The sequence below is a fragment of the Camelus ferus genome, chromosome 29, assembly GCF_009834535.1.
Source record: "Camelus ferus isolate YT-003-E chromosome 29, BCGSAC_Cfer_1.0, whole genome shotgun sequence".
Classification (NCBI taxonomy): Eukaryota; Metazoa; Chordata; class Mammalia; order Artiodactyla; family Camelidae; genus Camelus; species Camelus ferus.
This window is the reverse complement of record NC_045724.1, coordinates 26,920,354-26,939,555: the sequence shown is the minus strand read 5'-3', so window position 1 is coordinate 26,939,555 and position 19,202 is coordinate 26,920,354. Positions and strand designations below refer to the sequence as shown.

The following is a 19,202-nucleotide window of genomic DNA, read 5'->3' as shown; positions in this document are numbered from 1 at the left end:
GAAGCCGAGTCAGGAGCCCTGCAGCCACTCTGCGCCTTTCTGTCACTCTCACAGGCACGGCCTCTGCTCCGCCAGACATGGCCACCCTCTCTCCCGAATCGTCCTCGTGGATGTCCATCTGTGCCCTCAACTCATCCTTTCTCCAGCCGGAATGCGTTCCCTCCTCTTTGAATTTAGTCAATTATTCACTACAAAATTATTTTTTTACAGTTATTTCTAGGTACTGGAAATCACTTTATTTTCCTGCCAAGAAGCTTAAAAGAATCTCCAGAATTACACCGACAAACGGTTGGCTTCTAATTTATTTCTGCCCTTTCTGGAACAGCTCCTGGACACGCCCCGGACCTTCGCACTGTCACCTCCAGGACTCCCCATCGCTCGGAAACTTGACTTTGCTCCAACAGACCCACCTGCCAATTCTCTCATTCTGCCTTTGCTTGTGTCTGACCAGCTTTCAACTCCTCCAAGGACCCTACAGTCAGGACAGAGGTCACTTCCAAGGGAGGAGAGAAGGCTGGTATTAAGGGACACCTGGCCAGCTTCCGATGAAGGGACGGTGTTTCTCAGCCTGGGCCATGTTAAACAGGTGTTCGTTCCGAGCATTTGCTGCATTACATTTATGTTTCATGCTCTTTCTGTATATGTATTATCTTTCCATACAAAATACTCAACGACAGTCAGTTAAGACCTGCGGGTGTTAAACATTTCTCGGCGTAAACTCTTCTGTCATCTGTAACCTTCTATGTGATGTGGTCAACGTTTTCACAGACATTTCCATCTACAGTTTAAACCCCTTCATTTTACTTCTTCCTTTTCAGTTTCTTGGTTTCCTTTCTAATGATCTGAGTTTCTTCGGTCGCTGTATTTAAAACCTTTATCTCATTCTTTCCGTCAGCAAGATGAGTCTTGATTTGCCCCTTTCTAAATCCTCGTCAGCGCCTTGGTAACCTTGGACACTGACGACTGAGTTTGCGCTGTCAGAAGTCAGAGCAAGCAGCTCTCAGACATTACAGGCAGTGGTTTCTTGAACACCCTCCAGATGGAAATAAATTGAAGTCTTCTTTCAACTGAAGTCTTTCTCCTGGGCCAGATGCCAGATTTAATAGTACGCATAATCACCTTCCTGCAAGCTATTTTTAACCTACACGTATTAGTTTTCTGCCAGAATTAAAAACACATTTTACAAACATGTCTGAGTTTCTGACTACAATTAGGAATCCAAATTATACACAAAAAGGACACGAGCTACTTACAGTATCTTTTAGAGTATTATATGAAGAAACCCAGAAAAAAATCAGAGCTGATTATACATGTGGCAGAAGAAAATCAATGAAATTTTGTGCAAGAACAAACGTGTTACTGGAATGTGAAGAAAAATGACAACGCACGCCCACACGGTCTTCACTTGCTATGTGTCCAGGTAATCTCAGGTCTGGGGCTTATCTCCAGCCCCGCAGGTGCCACAGACGGTGTCTCCTGATCCCACCTCTGCGTGCTGGGGCTCCAGAGTAATTCAAGGACTCTCTGTAACAACAGAATTATCAGCATATTTTTAAAGGTACACAATTACAGCACCGTGAGATAATGCTGAGAAAGATCTACAGGGGATTTTCATTTCTTTCCAAAGTTTTCCACATTGTACTGCCTTCGCCTAGTGATACACAGGCCAGTTTAGACCTGAGACCTGCATTTGACTTCAGCTTGGAGTCCGGAAGAGTCACTGCATAGAGGAATCTCCAATGAGGTAAATTAGGCAAATGGTCCTGTGCTTTTATTTCTAGTCATTCAATGCAACCGTATTTACGGAAGGAGTTTGATTTTATGGGTATTTCAAACCAAGTACTTAAATTGAACTTGTGACTTTGTGACACCTTCCCTAGGTAATTAGCCATCTAACTACCCGCTTCATGCAATTTATAAGAATTTACCTCAAACCTGGTTGAGCAAAACCACGTCTCAATACAAAGGAATGATCTCATCATCAAATCATAATTGAGTGGAAAACATGAAGGCATTTAATTTATTTTAATGAGGAAGTGGAGTGACTGATGTTCAACGAATGAGACAGTATCACTGAATGCGAATTATAGAGAACAATCCACAAAGGGAAGTTTCACTTTTCTATAGCATATTTCACATAATTCTCTTTAAACCTTTCTAAGTGATAAAACTGTTCCTTTAATAAGTGCATTATTTGAGATTTCCAGTCATTATCAAATAACATATCTAACATGTCTGGAGAACACTGCCTGGATCTTTAGTAATCTTATCCACTTCATTAGAATCCATACGATTTATCTACTAAAAATAAAGTCCGTATGATCAGCATCTTGGCTGCCCTTTTTAGAAAAATGGTTTTATTTATGTATTTATTTTAAAAACGATGTAACATCTAGTGTTGGGCACGATGCTAAGACTGGTGAGGAAGCAGCGATCAAAACAAAGTCTCTACTCACGGGCCTGGAGCTTCACTGAAGCAACTGCAGTTAAACGAAGACAGAAATGTCTGCTAACAGCTTGTGTTCAACGTAAGATGAGAAATAAATGATGTTCTGATAGACTGTGAAAAGGGACTGACTCTGCGCGTGTGGTAGGGAGGGGTTTAAATGAAGCCTTCCCCAGTGCTCCGTATTTAAGAGGAGGACATTTAAAAGCAGCGGTGAAGGAGCAGCACTGCAGGCAGAGGAGGCAGCGCGCAGACAGTGCTCGGTCAGACGGGAGCTGCAGGGCTCCTGGGAGCTGCAAGGCCACGGTGATGGCCCGTCCTCGCTGGGCCGCGAGGAGAGGAACGGACGGCGGCTGGGGCGGGTGCCCAGGACCACGCCCTGCAGGAAGGGCTCAGCTTGCCCAGGATTCTAGGCTTCAGTTCAGGACGTGGGACGCTAAGGACGGGTCAGAGCAGACGAATGGTGTTGTCAGATGAGTGTTTTTAAAAGCTCTCTCCAAACACAACAGACACTGCAGGGGGGAGACACCGAAGCAGGGACAGCAGACAGGACACAACGTAGTCCAGGCAAAACTGGGCGGGCGTCAGCGAGACGCCTGCGGTGAAGACGGAAGGACCCACGAGTCTGAGACATGCTCGCCGACAGAGGCCAGCAGGGCATTTTTCTCAGCCTGGATGGGACTGAACTACTTTAACATAAGCTTTCAAACTACCTGCTTAGAGGAACTCTAAACCTGGTTCTTCAATGAGCTGGAGCATTAGAAAGCAAAGCCCTGTCACAGCTGTAATCTGAGGAACTCTCCGAGGACCCCAAACGTCACTCACACACACACACAGACACATACAAACACAGACACAGATACATACACATACAAACACACACACACACACACAGACACATACACAGACACACGCAGACACACACACACACGTATAGACACACAGACACATAGACACACACACGTGTGGGTGTATTTATATTCACCGATTCATACTGAAAGCCACATTTAGGAATAGATAAATAGATAGGTATTATTTAATTTATATTAAGACCTGGAAGTGAGACTCCAATGTTATCTGAAGAAGCCACACTCAGCTCTGTAAGAAGAGCCTGATAGCTTTAGTGAAGCTGTCAGAACGTAGGCATATGCTTACTGAATCCAAAGTTTGCATTTTCTAAAACATACAAAGAGATGTTGAAGCAAATGTCACTTACTTCGGTGGTATTTGTGGTCCTGTCTTCTGTGGGGAAGAAGTGTCTTCCTGAGAAGCGCGTGTTAGTGCCTGTCTGGCCTGAAGGTGAGACCCCGAAACCGCTGACCTGTCAGCGCCGAGCGGCACTGAGGCGCAAGTGGAGACCGCGATGCTGGCCGCGATGTCTCAGTGATCTTGCTGAAAAATGCTGTTCCCCAATATTCCTCCTGTGAAACTTGGAGGTTGGATCACATGGTCCTCAAAGATTCCTCCAGCTCAGTGTACGATGATAGAAAGTTCCTTAAGTAAAAAATGCATACGATGGACAGGAGATTGGCCACACTTTCAGCTAAATCCCTTAAAAGCACTTCTGGTACCAGGCTCTTCCAGACGCACGTTTAGACAACAGACCTCATAGGCAGAGGGCAAAGAGAGGCGCGCCCGTTTCCTCGGCAGGAGGAGGCACTGCCCCGCGGCTGCTCCCCTGCGGTTACTGCAGCATGGCTGTCTGCGGGGTCCCCGGGGGTGTCACGTGTACCCCACACCTGCGTTTGCCCCCCCACACAGGGGGACAGCCCGTCGTAAGTGCCCCAGACACACTGTGGCAGAGCCACAGACCTGAGCGCTGGGACCCGGGCGGGCGGGCGGGAGTGCAGGAGTCACCTCTGTGAAAAGTGACTGCTAACGTCTATTTTAAACCCTTTGAGTTCAAGTATTTAATTTCCCCTAATTTACCTTCTCTGTCGCATGTTCACTCCACTTCCAGTTACCAACCAATAGATTAAGACAGCAGCTTCCCTGGTAGCGCGTCTCAGAGTAGACACGTTTCCACACTGACATGATTTCTGTAAAGCACCGTATTCATTGGTTATAAACGAACAGTTGTAAGGTGAAATGAGCACACATTTGTCTCTTGTAGGCGCTCTCGCACCAAATGTCACACCAGGTGTGCTGAGCAAAGACAGCTTCCTCCTGCCGGCATTCGGTCAACACTCGCGACACGGAAGCCGTCGCTCACTCAGGTCCACTCCCTGCTCAGTGGGCAATTTCAAAGGGAAAAAAAGCATCGGGTAGACTAATCTCTTCTATTTGAAAATAGAGGAACACATCACTTGACTTACAAACTCCCTTTCACGTAAAGGTCCCAAAGCACTTTTTGAAAAGCACCTCTTCAGTTTCCCCAGCAGGCGTGTGAGGGACGTGCTGGCCGTGGGTTGGAAATGGCAGGGAAGCATCCACATGGCTTGAGTGAAGTGGCCCGAGAGAGAAAGACAAACGCCAGACGGGGTCACTTACATGTGGAATCTTAAAAAAGGACACAAATGAACTTATTTACAAAACAGATACAGACTCACAGACATAGAAAACACACTTGCAGTTACCAGGGGGAAGGGGGTGGGAAGAGAGAAACTGGGACTTCAGGATTTGCAGATACACACACCTGTACATGAAAGAGATAAACAAGTTTTTTCTACATATCCCAGGGAACTGCATTCAATACCCTGTAACGGCCTATAATGAAAACTAACATGAAAAGCAATACATATGTATGTGTGTAACTGAATCACTGCGCTGTACGCCAGGATTCACACAACACTGTGCACTGACTGTCCCTTAATACAAAGCAAAACAGAAGCAAAGCCAGCGACGAGGCCGGGGCGGTGGGGTGCACCGCTGCGCCCCTGCCCCAGGTCCTCTCTGGCAGGCATCCGAGGCAGGACCCTCACCCGATGGCTGGAACTCAGATCGTGGTGCTGAGGGGAAGGCGGCGACAGGAGACCCTCAGCGATGCGCGCACACGGGGCGAGGAGACGGCGGAGTGAAGGGTGAGTCCCCGGGCCCAGCAGCCCCGTTGCGCGGAGACCCCGAGGACCGGGGCGGGGTTTCTGCTCCGTTTGTTTGATGAAGGGACCAGCCATGCCGACCCCCACACAGGACACCAGGGATGGCTTCTGAGGTCTGGCCAGAGTCAGGCTGTCTGTGGAACTTCTCTCATCTCTTTTTTACTAAAAAGCCAAAGGAAAAGGAAGTCTTGGAAATCTTTAGATTTGCCAGCAAGGAAATTACTGAGAACCGGAGAAAAGGCCGATCTTCAACAACCCTCTTGAACGTGACTTCTCAGAGAAGGCAGGAGAGCTTGCGGCTGTCCGCGTCCTCCAGCACCTGCGGCTGACTCGCTAGGGCCGTGACGCTCTCTCACGGCGCTCAGAGGCCGGGCCCTCCCTGCTGGGGATCTCTTTACTTTGGAGAGAAGCATGGGGTTTCGTGCAGAGGCACATGCTTGCACCTACAGTCTCTGTGATGAATCCGGATGGGAAAAGCACCCAGCCTGGGTTTTAGATAATCTGCTGTTACGCAAAACTCTGAAAAATAAAGGTTAACTTTTTAGTCGCAACTCAGTAACAATGAGTTGAGGGGACAATTTTTTTTCACGATGAGAAAGGGCAGATGCAAAGCTTACTGTCGGTTACGCGGGCCTTCGCTTTCAGGGCTGCGCTCAGCACTGCACTGGTGCTTTCTCCTTGGTCTTTTGAGCTTTGTGTTTTATTTAGTTAGCAATTACAAATGCTAAAGAGAAATCCACAAAAATAAGCCTTTAAACAGATAGGAAATCAAGGTTGATGATGTCTTCGTGAAAAAGAAGTGCCCAACAGAGATGTGACTGCGTCCCACCCCTGGGCATGTACCCCAAGGGAGCTCTAATTGGAAAAGACACCTGCACCCCAGTGTTCACAGCAGCACCATTTACAACAGCCAAGACATGGAAACAACCTAAACGCCCATCGACAGATGACTGGATAGAGAAGGTGTGGTGTATTTATACAAGGGAATACTACTCAGCCATAAAAATAATAAAATAATGCCATTTTCAGCAACATGGATGGACCTGGAGATCATCATTCTAAGTGAATTAAGTCAGAAAAAGAAAGAAAAGTATCATATGATATCACTCATATGTGGAATCTTAAAAAAAAAAGGACACAGATGAACTTATTTGCAAAACAGAGAGAGACTCACAGACATGGAAAACACAGTTATGGTTACCAAGGGGGAAGCAGGGGGTGAGGGAGGATGCATTAGGAGTTTGAGATTAGCAGATACAAACTACTAGAAACAAAATAGATTAACAGCAAGGTCCTACTGTACAGCACAGGGAACTATATTCAGTATCTTGTAACAGCCTGTAATGAAAAGAACGGGAAAAGGAACGTAGGTGTGTAACCGAGCCACCTCGCTGCCCAGCAGACGCTAACCCAACGCTGTAAATGCGTGAGGCCGGGAGCCTGCAGACGAATGTGATGAAGGGGACCTGGCAGGTGGCAGTTCTCTGTGCTTCAGCTTTCTGACCAGCCTCCGTCTGACTAAACGATGGTCCCATTTGGGGCTGCTGTGGTCACTGGCTCGGCCAACGCTTCGCCTGGTGCCTTTCAACTCCAAGCCGGTCCCCTCTCCCCAGGCTCTGCTGTCCACGGCTCCTCTCCTGGTCAGATTCCTCCAGGGAAGGTGACGGAGGCAGGCGGGAGGCAGAGGAGGCCCAGGTCACAGTGTGTCAACCCCCTTCTCCCCAGACAGCGTGCACTCAGCACCGCCTGGCCACACCGCCTCCTCCCGCTGGGACCAGAGAAGCTATGACCAGACTGTGACCAGCCAGGGATGGTCTGGCCTCTAGCACCACAGAATGCACCTTCGTCAGAGAGCACACAGAGGGAGAGAGGACAGAACAGTAGTGTCTACCAAACAGAGGACCGGAAAGCTCCCAGCCACTCACATCCGCATCTGGGAGGAAACAAACACAGTCGAACGCGTCTAGAAACGTTGACAGCCAGCTGCACCCAGCCTCTCTGGGTCCTGCTAATGGCTGGTGTCCCTGCCTCAGAATTAAATCAGGTCACCCGGACACGCTTCCCCATCAGCACAGCTATTTTATCTACGGGGGTTGAGGTAAAGGGGCGCACGCAGGGCCGTTCTTTCTGTGGGTTTGGAAACTCGACACACATCTGAGTAGATATAAATTTTTCCCTGATTACGTAGCCGAGCAGGACCCTCTGGGGCCTTCCCAGGACAGACCACCTCCCCGTGTCCTCCACCTGCTTCTTGTCTGTAGAAAACGTTAATCTCCCGGGCCTTTCCTGAGTTCCAAAGAGAACATTAAATCAGAGAAGTGAGAAAATGCAGAAAAAAAGGAAAATCATCCAGCAACACAAAATAATAATAGTTTAGCCATTAAACAAAGCCAAGGACCCTTAGCTCCCCCTCAGGGGTTATAGGTTGTATTCTGACCCTGTCCTTGGACTGCAGTGCAGATCCTGAAAACCCCGCCAGGTGGGAGAAGCTACCTGTCTGCTGCCCACAAGCGCATGGACCCCTTTTGGAACCAGAGGCAGATGCTGACTCCGGATGACCTCCCCGCCAGCCAGTCAGAAGAACGTCCACCAGCTGACCACGCCCCTCACACCCCCCTCCCTCCCTGTCCTTAAAAACCCTTTCCCGTCAGGGACTTCGGGTCTTTTAAGCGCCAGCTGCCTGGACTCCTTGCCCGGTGCCCTGCGATTACGCTGCACTTTTCTTCACTACGACCCGGGGTCAGCAGGCTGGTTTCACGTGCACCCACAAGCAGACCCAAGTTTGGTTCGCTAACAGTTCTTTCTGTTTTGATTCCTTATAGTCACTTTCCCTGCCCCACCCGATTCGCCAAACTCAGAAGCGATGACTGGAGAAGACATAGTGGACAGCTGGTTAGGACAGGCATGGGGATGGAACCCACACCAGAATTCTTACTCCCACTGCAAACCCCAACCCGCACCCCAGGGAACACTGGGACGGCATCTTGACGGAGAAACAGCTTCCGGTACCTCGCAGCTAAACCTTGGGAAAAGCCATATAATTTGCACAATTTATGCATGTTTCGTTTTTCCTGGGGGAGCTGATTTCATGATTTTACACCTACTGTGATTCAAGGTGACCACAACAATACACAGACTGCTGTTCATTCTCTCGCCACATTTAAAAGGCTGGAAGTTGCACCAGTAATCAGACACTGGAAAACATTATCCACTTTCCAAGCCAAGAAAAGGAGAATTAATGGTTTAACAAGCAAAACAAACCAAAGGAAAAAGCTTTGAAGCAAGGGACGTAAATACAGAAGATCAGTGTCAAATTTTTTTTAAATTTTGTACCAATGATGACAAAATGTTCCAAATTAATGTTACTTCAACATCAGTCTGTGTCGTCCGCATTATTATGGTCGCCAAAGCAGATGTTACTGCTACTGGTTATTTCTGTAGCTGTTTTCAAGCAGAGGAATCTAAGTGCCAGTCCTTTTTCTACAGAATGTGGGTGTATAACCATAAAGGCTATCATTACACATCCCCTAGGCTGCTCCTCAGGGACGGCGCTAGGGCAGAAGCATGGGGTTGGGGGCTGGTCAGCAGGGGCGTGAAAATGTGTGCCTAGCTCCTGTCTCTCTTCTGCCCAGCCTCCCTGAAGTTAGTCTTCAAAGCGCTTTTGCCAAGTTCCCGTGGATTTCTGCTTGCAGAAATACCGCTTTGATTGCCTTACTTCCAACAGAGACCTACAGAGCACTTCTTCCTATACTGGAAGCAAACTGTTGTGATTATTTGCTGCTGACGTCTTCCATCAAAAACACTTGGTCATTTCTCTGATAATTAGTGACATTGAGCATTTTTTCATGTGCCTATTGATCATTTGTATGTCTTCCTTGGAGAATTGCTTGTTTAGGTCTTCTGCCCATTTTTGGATTGGGTTGTTTGGTTGTTTCTTATTAAGTCGTATGAGCTGCTTATATATTCTGGAGATCACGCCTTTGTCGGTTTCATCTGCAAAAATTTTCTCCCATTCTGTAGATTGTCGTTTTGTTTTGCTTATGGTCTCCTTTGCTGTGCAGAAGCTTGTAAGTTTCATTAGGTCCCATTTGTTTATTCTTGCTTTCATTTCTATTGCTTGGGTAGACTGCCCTAGGAAAGCATTTTTGAGATGTATGTGAGATAATGTTTTGCCTATGTTTTCTTCTAGGAGGTTAATTGTATCTTGTCTTATATTTAAGTCTTTGATCCATTTTGAGTTTATTTTCGTGTATGGTGTTAGGTAGTGTTCTAACTTCATTGATTTACATGCTGCTGTCCAGTTTTCCCAACACCATTTGCTGAAGAGACTGTCTTTATTCCATTGTATATTCTCGCCTCCTTTGTCGAAATTAGTTGACCAAAAGTTTGTGGATTCATTTCTGAGCTCTCTATTCTGTTCCATTGGTCTATATGTCTGTTTTTGTACCAATACCATGCTGTCTTGGTTACTGTAGCTCTATAGTATTGTCTGAAGTCTGGGAGAGTTATTCCTCCAGCCTCTTTCTTTCTCTTCAGTAATGCTTTGGCAATTCTAGGTCTTTGATGGTTCCATATAAATTTTATTATGATGTGTTCTAGTTCTGTGAAATATGTCCTGGGTAATTTGATAGGGATTGCATTAAATCTGTAGATTGACTTGGGCAGTGTGACCATTTTAACAACATTGATTCTTCCAATCCAAGAGCATGGAATATCTTTCCATTTTTTGAAGTCTTCTTTACTTCCTTCATCAGTGTTTTATAGTTTTCTGTGTATAATTCTTTCACTTCCTTGGTTAGATTTATTCCCAGGTATTTTATTACTTTGGGTGCTATTTTAAAGGGGATTGTTTCTTTACTTTCCTTTTCTGTTGATTCATCGTTAGTGTAAAGAAATGCAACTGATTTTTGAACGTTAATCTTATAACCTGCTACCTTGCTGAATTCTAAGTGAAGTAAGCCAGAAAGAGAAAGAAAAATACCATATGAGGTTGCTCATATGTGGAATCTAAAAACAAAAACAAAAATAAAAACAAAAAAAACCAAAGCATAAATATAAAACAGAAATAGACTCATAGACATAGAATACAAACTTGTGGTTGCCAAGGGGGCGGGGGGTGGGAAGGGACAGACGGGATTTCAAAATTGTAGAATAGATAAACAAGATTATACTGTATAGCACAGGGAAATATATACAAGATCTTATGGTAGCTCACAATGAAAAAATGTGACAATGAATATATGTATGCTCATGTATAACTGAAAAATTGTGCTCTACACTGGAATTTGACACACATTGTAAAATGATTATAAATCAATAAAAAGAAAAGTTAAAAAAAAAACTTGGTCAAATAAATAATATTTTGGCAACATCCCCTGCACAGAAACTCATACAGAGACCAAAGTCTCCCTCTCCTGTGACAGAAATACGCAGGTTGTCAAGAAAGCCAAGCCAGGAATGTGTTTTATCAACAAAAATGTTCTGAGAAGGAAAGGAAAATGAATCTTTGGCCGGAAGTTTAGGTTAGTGTTTCACGAGGTAGCCACTGGAAATTCAAGAGACTTCTGAGAAGTCGAGAAAACTTGACATTCAGCTCCTCTTCCTTGAGAAGACTTCCTGAGGCAGGCTTGGCCTTGGCGAGGCGCACGCGGGTGAAGAAGACGTGTTCCTGGCTGGTCAGCCCCAGGCCAGCGCACGCCGCCCTCAAGCGCCCGGTGTGCAGCATTAGGGATCTGTATTCCCCCCAAGCCGACACCACCCGTGTGTTCTCAGGCACCAGGAATGTTCTTTTGGGCACAAAATACCAAGGTTTTCTTCCTCTTGATGGTACTTTTTTTTTTTTTTTTTTTATGGACAGAATCATTAAAGATTGCAGAAGCAGCTTGCACAACACAGACGAGGGCTTGCCGAGGCCAGGGGGCATGTACGCGATAAACACAGGGCCCGGCCTCACCGAAACGTCTGTGGTCCCACCAGTCTGCAAGTGCCCTTGGAGAGAGGGGCACAGGTGTCAGGTTCTTCACTGACAGTCCCGAATTACGGCCGAGACGAACGTCAGACCTGCCTCCTTTCACAGCGGCGACTGCACTTCTCCGCCTGAGCAGCAAGCACTAAGCCGGCTTGGACCCCTCGCCCAGGGGCTCCGCTGAGCGTGCAGACACGCTCCGCCTTCGCGACATACTAGTTAATGATGCTTTTAGATAAGGCTTGCCTACCGGGGGAAAACCTAACTGGTCAAGTGTCAGGATTCTCAGATCAACCCTTGTGTTCACAGGAAGGACGGAGGCGCGGGTCGCCCCGTTGGGTACGGGCCTTGGGCCTCCGCTGGAAAGGACGCCTCTGCGCGTGGGAGGGCCGACGTCCCCGAGCGCGGCACCTGGGGCTTCGCCAGGCACCCCCCTTGTCCTGCGGTGACCAGCACAGTCGTGCTGAATTTCTTCAGGGAGGCCCTTTAAGAGAATAATTTAATTTTAATACTTCAAATCTTAATTCAGCAAACACTATTTCAAAGTTATGGGGAGAAGAACTCTGATTCAGCACAGTGAGCAGGGTGCACCAGTCTGCCTCACTCTCTTTCGAGATTCCACTGAAATAATAGCCCAGATGGTCAATACAAATAAATAAACCCATAACCATCAAAGGGACAGGATGGGGGAGGCTGCAGGCATGACAAGAGATTTCAGCAAATTCTGGAAACATAAAATGTGTGGGCGAGGGTGGACGGAAGAAGCAGAGACAGCTGCGGCCGGGAGGATTCTATGGGGGGCAGGAACCATCCGATTGCTGGGCCCAGAGACCCCACCCAGTGGGGGTGGGGAGGGGGGAGGGGGTGGAGACAGAGGGCTTGACCGAGCCCGCAGACGGGAAACACGGTTACTAGGTAGCTGCCAACCGCTATGAGACACCAACTGCTAACAGGAAAAAATGTACATAAATATACGTCAGCTCTTCTCTGCAGGAACTGAACAAACCGACAGAGGAAAAGCAATGAACTTTGTGTGGGGCTGGAGCTCAAGAGAAGGCCTTTCTCTGTCCAGTATTTTGAGAGGAGACGTCTTCCATTTTCCTGCCTCACTGTCCAAACTAAGATTCCCAAAAAGGGGAAATTTTGCAAGAAAACAGACCTGTGTAATTCTGCATTTTCTTTCTTTTCAGAAAAAAAGATAACCATGTCTTCAGCTAAAGATACAATAAACACGTTAAGATGAGGTCTCAGAGGAGACAAAGCAGCAGGTTGCCCTTGTCGACGAAAGACAGAGCAAAAGGAGGCTGTGCAAGTGTCCCTTTGGCGCCCACTGCCATTTAATGACATGCTCTTAAGACGGAACACCCACCTAGAACGAGGGCACACATCACGCTTTCCCCCGAGGCCAGGCAGCTGCGCTGCGACGATCCAGGACAAATTTAAAAACACAAAACACGGCGGGTCCTGCAGAAGCTGGCCCCCAACCCCGCCCTCTGCGCAGGTGGCCAGTCTGAGATCTGAACACCGCACGTATTCCAGCTGTTGGGTTCTTCTCCTGAAAACAAAATCCAACTGTGTAATTTTCAGTGTTTGGATTTGTTTCTCTTTTTCTCAGAAATGGAACCGGCAGGTCACGGGGTGCGTACGGCCACTTGTGGGAGTTTCCGCGCCAAGTCTGTAGAGCGGCTTCACCTGACTTGTCAGGTGCCGTTCGTCTCTCCCGCCCTGTTCCCACGTGGGTTACCCACTTCTCCCCAATGATTCAAGCCACAAAGTGTCTCAGAGTGGCTCCATTTAATCGTGCAAAGGTGCAGGCCCTGCATCGTAGTCAGACAACACCTGCGTCCCGGCCCCCAGGCAGTCACTACACAGTGCAAAGCGGGAGCGAAGGACGCCTGAAGAGCCAGCGCGGCGTCTCTGCTGATGTCAGCGGGTCCCCAAAGGCCTCTGGCTGCTGCGGGGCTACTTGGATTGGAATGAACATGCCAGAGTCAAACGGGTTCTATCCTGTCCTGGGAGTAAAAGAAAACGTCTGCGGAATTAGCAAAAGTTGCAGCCGCCATTCAGCTCTGAAATGTCTCAGATGTCTTCTGTCCCTCACAATCCTGGGTCTAAAAACTGGCAGTTGCTGCCTGGAACTTGAAGAGGTAACTTGATGTTTCCCCTTTCCTGGTAACGCTCTTGACTAGAAAGATGCTAGGTGGATGGGAAAGTTACTTGTTAACTCTTTTAAAGTCTGTGAGTCATAATAATTAAGACTGGAATGATAATTAAGTGAAGCTAGAATAATAATTAAGATCGGAACCCTGAGACGCATCGCGCAGGACGGCATGCTCATTTGCATTTCAGGACAGAGAGGATTTTCTTGTCCAGAGAAGACAAAGAAGGGTGTGTCTGATGTAATACGATGAACATCGGAGATGAATTAATTATCATGCTGGAGGAGAGAAAGCAACGTGTCGTGTTTTAATCCCCTTAGAACGAGCCCTGTCCAGTCCTCAGTGTCCCCCGTGTACGTCATCCTGGAGATATTTCCACAGCTGCCACTTCAGAAGGGCTTTTCTCGAAGTCGTAAGTGGCACAGCTGAGGATGGAAAGGTCTCTGTTTCTCTCAGAAATCCTGTGATGAAACGGAAAAGGATGCCTTCAAAGCAGAGGGCTGAGCAGGGCAAGCAGGCTCAGATCCACAGACGTAAATGCCCGCCCCGCACCCCACTTCTAAACGGATTTCTACCAAATCATCAGAATGACACCGACGGCGACACACAGCCGTGCCCCGCGGACTGCCTGCAGGAAGCGCCTCACGCCCGAAAGTCACCGTGAAGAGGAACAGAGCATGCCCCTCCCAAGACTCGCTCACATGGCGGACACAAGGAGCCCCACCCGGCGCTACCTGCCTGGAAGACACACAGAAAGAGGAGCTTTACTCTTACCTGTTTGCATGTGATGTATTTATTTAATCACAATGAGAAATATTTTTGAAAGAAGAAAATAAAAACACTTAAGGAAAAGAATCACTCCTGCTTCATTCGCAGGCTTCTTTCTGACAAAATCGTTATTACAGGAGCAGTGCGTCAGACACATGACGCAAAAGCCATCACAGAGGGATGAGAGGCTGTGGCTGGGAGGGGCGAGCCCTTCCCACTGCTCCTGGCTGGAGCTGGGAGGCAGAGCTGCGCCATCGGAAACTGGGCATCGCGGCCGGCGGTCACGGCGCTCCTCCCTGGGTCCACCCCGGGGTCCGCCCATCACAGACGCCACCGTGTCAGACCCCGCAGCGGCCGCTTTCCCGTCTGCACAAAACAACTTGGTCTCTGTAACTCCAAATGACAAACTTTGTCCAGAGAAGACAAAGAATGACATATTGGGTGTAACACTCACAAGTGCACACACACTCACATGCGTGCACACACATGTACAACACTGCCCTCCAGGGTTGGTCTAGCACATAACGAAGGCGGTGGAGGCGGGAAGGCTTGTAGAAAGAAGATCCGGGGTGGGAACTGGGGCGGACGGGGCGCTGGAGGCGGGAGGAGGGAGAGGCAGTGACCAGGACGTGGACAGGGGTCTATGACAGGGTCTCTCTCCGGGAGAAGGGCACACATCACTGGATTCCAGGCTCGCTCGGGCAGAGCACAAGTAGACACCTCCTTACGCCTGTGGATTCGCGCCGATGAGGGCACCGAGCTCAGCGTGAACCAAATAATAACACTAAGGCCACCAGACGCCACCGAAGTGCTCGGCACTTCACGCGCATTTGGCCGTTTTGATCCTCACAACTACAGGCGGTGTGAGTGCACACATCGTTTAAACGGGGAAACTGGGACAGAGGTTAAGTAACCTGCCTAATGTCACACCGCATGGAAAGGCTGGACCAGGCTCAGTGCAGGTGGAGATCCAGCAGCCTGCGTGGTGGCCCCGAGCCGGCCCCAAAGGACAAGCGAGCAGACAGCTGACCGGTGAGTCCTGACCCAGCAAGGCGGGAGCAAGGCCTTCCCAGGTCTGGAAACCAGACTGGGCGCCCCGCACGGAGAAGCCGGGCCCAGGGCCACAGAACTAACCCCAGTAAATCCACACCACAGACGAGGCGCTGCTCCCGTCCCTGAAGGCCGCCCCTCCTCCCCTCAGCGCCTGCCTTCCTGGCCCGGGAAGCCCAGCAGGTCACAGCCAGGTCGTCCTCAGTCACCTGACGCCCACTTCCAGCTCTTAGGAGTGAGTGCTCCGGTTGATGAACGACCCAAGCTCTGTTTTCCCTCCTCCCGAGTTTCTTAGCTTCTTTTGAACCATCCCCTCATTTGAATTCTCACCACAAGTAAAACGGGTTTAGCACAGTTCTCAGCAGTCTCCCCGTCAGCACCCGCCAGACGTGCACCCGCGTGCCCGTCTGGGGCCTGGGTAACCGGGCGGGACGGAGACAGCTTTCTGTTGGGAGGGCGCCTGCTGTACGGAACCAGCTGAACTCAGGGCCAGAGACGGGGGGGGGGGGGGGGTTAAAACAGCGCACACTTGACTCAACATCACAGCTACTGGGACGCTGCCGACAAATCACACAGTGACGTCTCTCATCAGCAGAAGTGGTGGTTTGTACTCCACAGGAAGTAAAATAATTGACAAATCCTGATTTTTGCATTTAAACATTTTACATCAGCAATTCACACTAAGTGCTTCAGAAGGATCGCGTCACCCCTCCCAGCGCGGCTGCACTGAGGCCCCGCTGATCGCGGCCGTGCATTTCCCCCAGCGCCTCCCGGGAATAAATCGCCCCAATTCTGGACTCGCCCGGGGACGCCCTGTAAGTCGAATGCTTTCTGCTGGACTTCAATCTCACGCACGGCGGGTATTTGAATTCGCTAGTAATGAATGTGAAAAACTCCCAGAAGGAGATTTTTGTCCCCAGCAGGGGAATAAAACAACCCAAAGAGCTCTATTAAATTATAATGCGGACGGCCCTAAGTGTTTTGTCCATATGATTTGACAAATTTTCTAAGAAAATTTTTTCCAAAAAAAAAAATTTATTACTTTAAGTCTATTCAGAACAGTACTTTGCGATTGGTTTGTCTGATTTATGTCATGGTGTCATGGCTTCAGTACCATCAGATAAAGAGGGGCTTAGCTTTGATTTTCACTCCCTTCTCAATGTGATGACGTAGCAAGTCCACCCTCGCCTAGAACCTTATTTTCACCAGGCTGTGGAGAATCCTGGCGTTTTCAGGCATCTGTCACAAGTGGATAAATGTAAATGATCACTTGAAAGGATCTGAAATCTGTTTAAACCACTTCAAAGAATTTAAATCTAAATGCATGAGTAGCTATTTCTTGGTATGTTGAAAGCAGGAGCTCATCAGCATCGTCACTGAACGCTTACTCAGATACCGCCTCCCTAGATAATTTCATCTGTGCCCGCGGCTTCAGTGCCCATCTCCGTGCGGAAGGCGGACAGACTGCATCTGCAGATTTACCTCTGAGATCTACAGCCACACACCTGACACCTTCTTAAATGCCCGCTGGAAGCCTGCGAGGGACCTCACACCCCGTGCGTCCGAAGCCCAAGGCGTCGCCTGCCCCCAGCGCACCTGCTCTCCTCCGCTGTGAGCGGCTCAGTCAGCGGAGCCACAGGCAGCAGCGCGTGCGCGTGAGAAGCAGCGCTGACACCCCCCGGCCCTCCCTGCACCACAGTTACTCCAGATCACTCAGCGCTGACACCCCCTGGCCCTCCCTGCACCACAGTTACTCCAGATCACTCAGCGCTGACACCCCCCGGCCCTCCCTGCACCACAGTTACTCCAGATCACTTCGACTTTGCCTCCAAATACCTCCGGAGCACACCTCGATGCCCTCTCATCCGGGCTCCCTCACTAGACCGGGCTGCGCCGTCCGGGACTGCGAGACCAGGACCGTCCACTGGTCTGCCTGCGTCCGTCAGCTCTGCCTGCTGTGCAGACACCTCTTCGAGCTCTTCAGGCTTTGGACGGATATGGATGAAGGTAAAATTCTTCCCCAGAGCCCCGTCCCTTCACGATCCTGCCTGAAGACGCTTCTGCAGCCCCCAACCCCATTCCCCTTCACCGGCTCCCGCCGGCTCCCCGTCGCTCGTATTTGCTGCATTCCTGCACGCCCAGCCTTTGCACAGGTGTCTTCCCAGTTTGATGACCTTTCTCTCCATGTCTGCCTGGTGAACCGCTACCCAGGTTTGGATCTCTGGATCCCGGCTGTCTTACTTCCTCCAGGAAGCCCTCCCTGAGCCCCTTGTGGAAGCCCCACCCTGGCCCTGCCAGCAGCACAAGGTGCAGTTGGACAGCACTCGAGTGACTCTCTGACCGGCTCTGTCTTCCCTAACCAGATCCTGCGCCCACGAGACAGAGACCACAGTGGGTTTAAGCTCATCCCCACATCCCAGGGCCCCACCACCAGCTTCACAGGCAGCGACTCAGCACAGAGCTGACCACGGAGACAGTGAGCGACCAGCCATACATTCGCACAAGCTTTGCCTCGGCAAACAGGAACTCTCAGCACATCCAATGGAATAAACAAAAGGCGGGCTTACGAACCCTAACAAAAGCTCTGAATGAACACGGCTCAGCGTCCAGTAAGGGCGTCACTCTGTCCTGAGGGAGAACCACCCAGTGCCGCCTGCCTGACCTTCGTGAGGCCTGTGATCACGCATGTTTGGCTGTGTTTCCTGCGACCTCGCAGACTCGCTGGGCCCCAGGAGCCCAGCGGAGATGGAGCAAACCCTCCCGCATTCTCTGGATCACTCTCAGCCCAAGGCAACGTCCTGGACTCACCGGCGTCTGACAGATTTACCGGGGAAAATGCTTCCTTACACAACCACCCCAGGTCTCAGGCCACCAAGACGAGGGCACAAGTCTCCCCAGGCTCTGACATGCAGAGCAGCACGGGTGGCCAAGAATGCCAACAAAGACGGCGGGGAGGGAAGGGTCCTGGGGTGGGACGCTGCTGGGGTCGATCCACCCTTGTCCTGACCTCACTGGGCCCTCAAACCAGCGCACCGAGCGGTGCCCGGCGTCACCCTGGCAACCGCTGTGGACCATCGGAGTGGAGACCGGGCAAGAACACGCTCTTCATCTGTATCCAGCTGCATAGTCAGGACAGGATCCAAGCTCGGTGCCCCAGCCTGTTTGTAAAGAGGAGCTACTTCCATTTCCTCAAAAGCCTTGAGATCATAAAGAAACCAGGAGAGCTCCCGGCAGAGGGAAATCGCGTCGTGTGTGTCCGTAAAACAGAAGCTAAGGAAATAAGGATGGGGAGCAGGCAGCCAAGGGCATGTCTAAAGTAAGGGCTCGAGGAGCCAGGGGAGGGAGCCCGGGGGGGCAGCTGACTTGGGGACCAGCGTGTTCTGAGTCTGCGTCCACGTCCACATGCTGGTGCGACCCCAACTCTCCACACAAGTCAGATGCCATTAAAACAAGCATTTTCTGGCTTCAGTGCACAACAGCAAGTAAGGATAATCTGTCAGAGCAATAAATTATTCATACAATTTAGGAGTTAATTAAGCGTCCGAACGGAGATCCTTATTTCAGAGCACAGTAAATTGTTCTCACTGATTTTAAAGAAAAAACAGACTAAATTATCATAATCCATTAGGTTTAAGAGAAGAGCTTTCTAGTATCCTTGTCTGCATGCTGTGCTGAAGTCAGCACCGGGGCATTCTACCAACACGCACCGTACACAGGACTGTATTTATCCTGAAGAAGTTAACACCAGTTAAACGTCACACTGTGCAAGCCTGACT

The 19,202-nt window shown here is 49.4% G+C and overlaps 1 protein-coding gene and 1 long non-coding RNA gene across 17 annotated transcripts in view; one reads left to right on the top strand and one right to left on the bottom strand.

Annotated features, from left to right (window-relative positions):
• The window catches only part of LOC116660511 (atherin-like), a 209,179-nt gene that overhangs the window by 148,118 nt on the left and 41,859 nt on the right, over nucleotides 1-19,202 (bottom strand). The window lies entirely within an intron of this gene.
• LOC116660513 lies at nucleotides 126-15,052 on the top strand. Its single transcript, XR_004316086.1, has 3 exons — nucleotides 126-209; nucleotides 4,705-4,710; nucleotides 15,043-15,052. It is a non-coding gene; the product is annotated as an uncharacterized LOC116660513 (long non-coding RNA).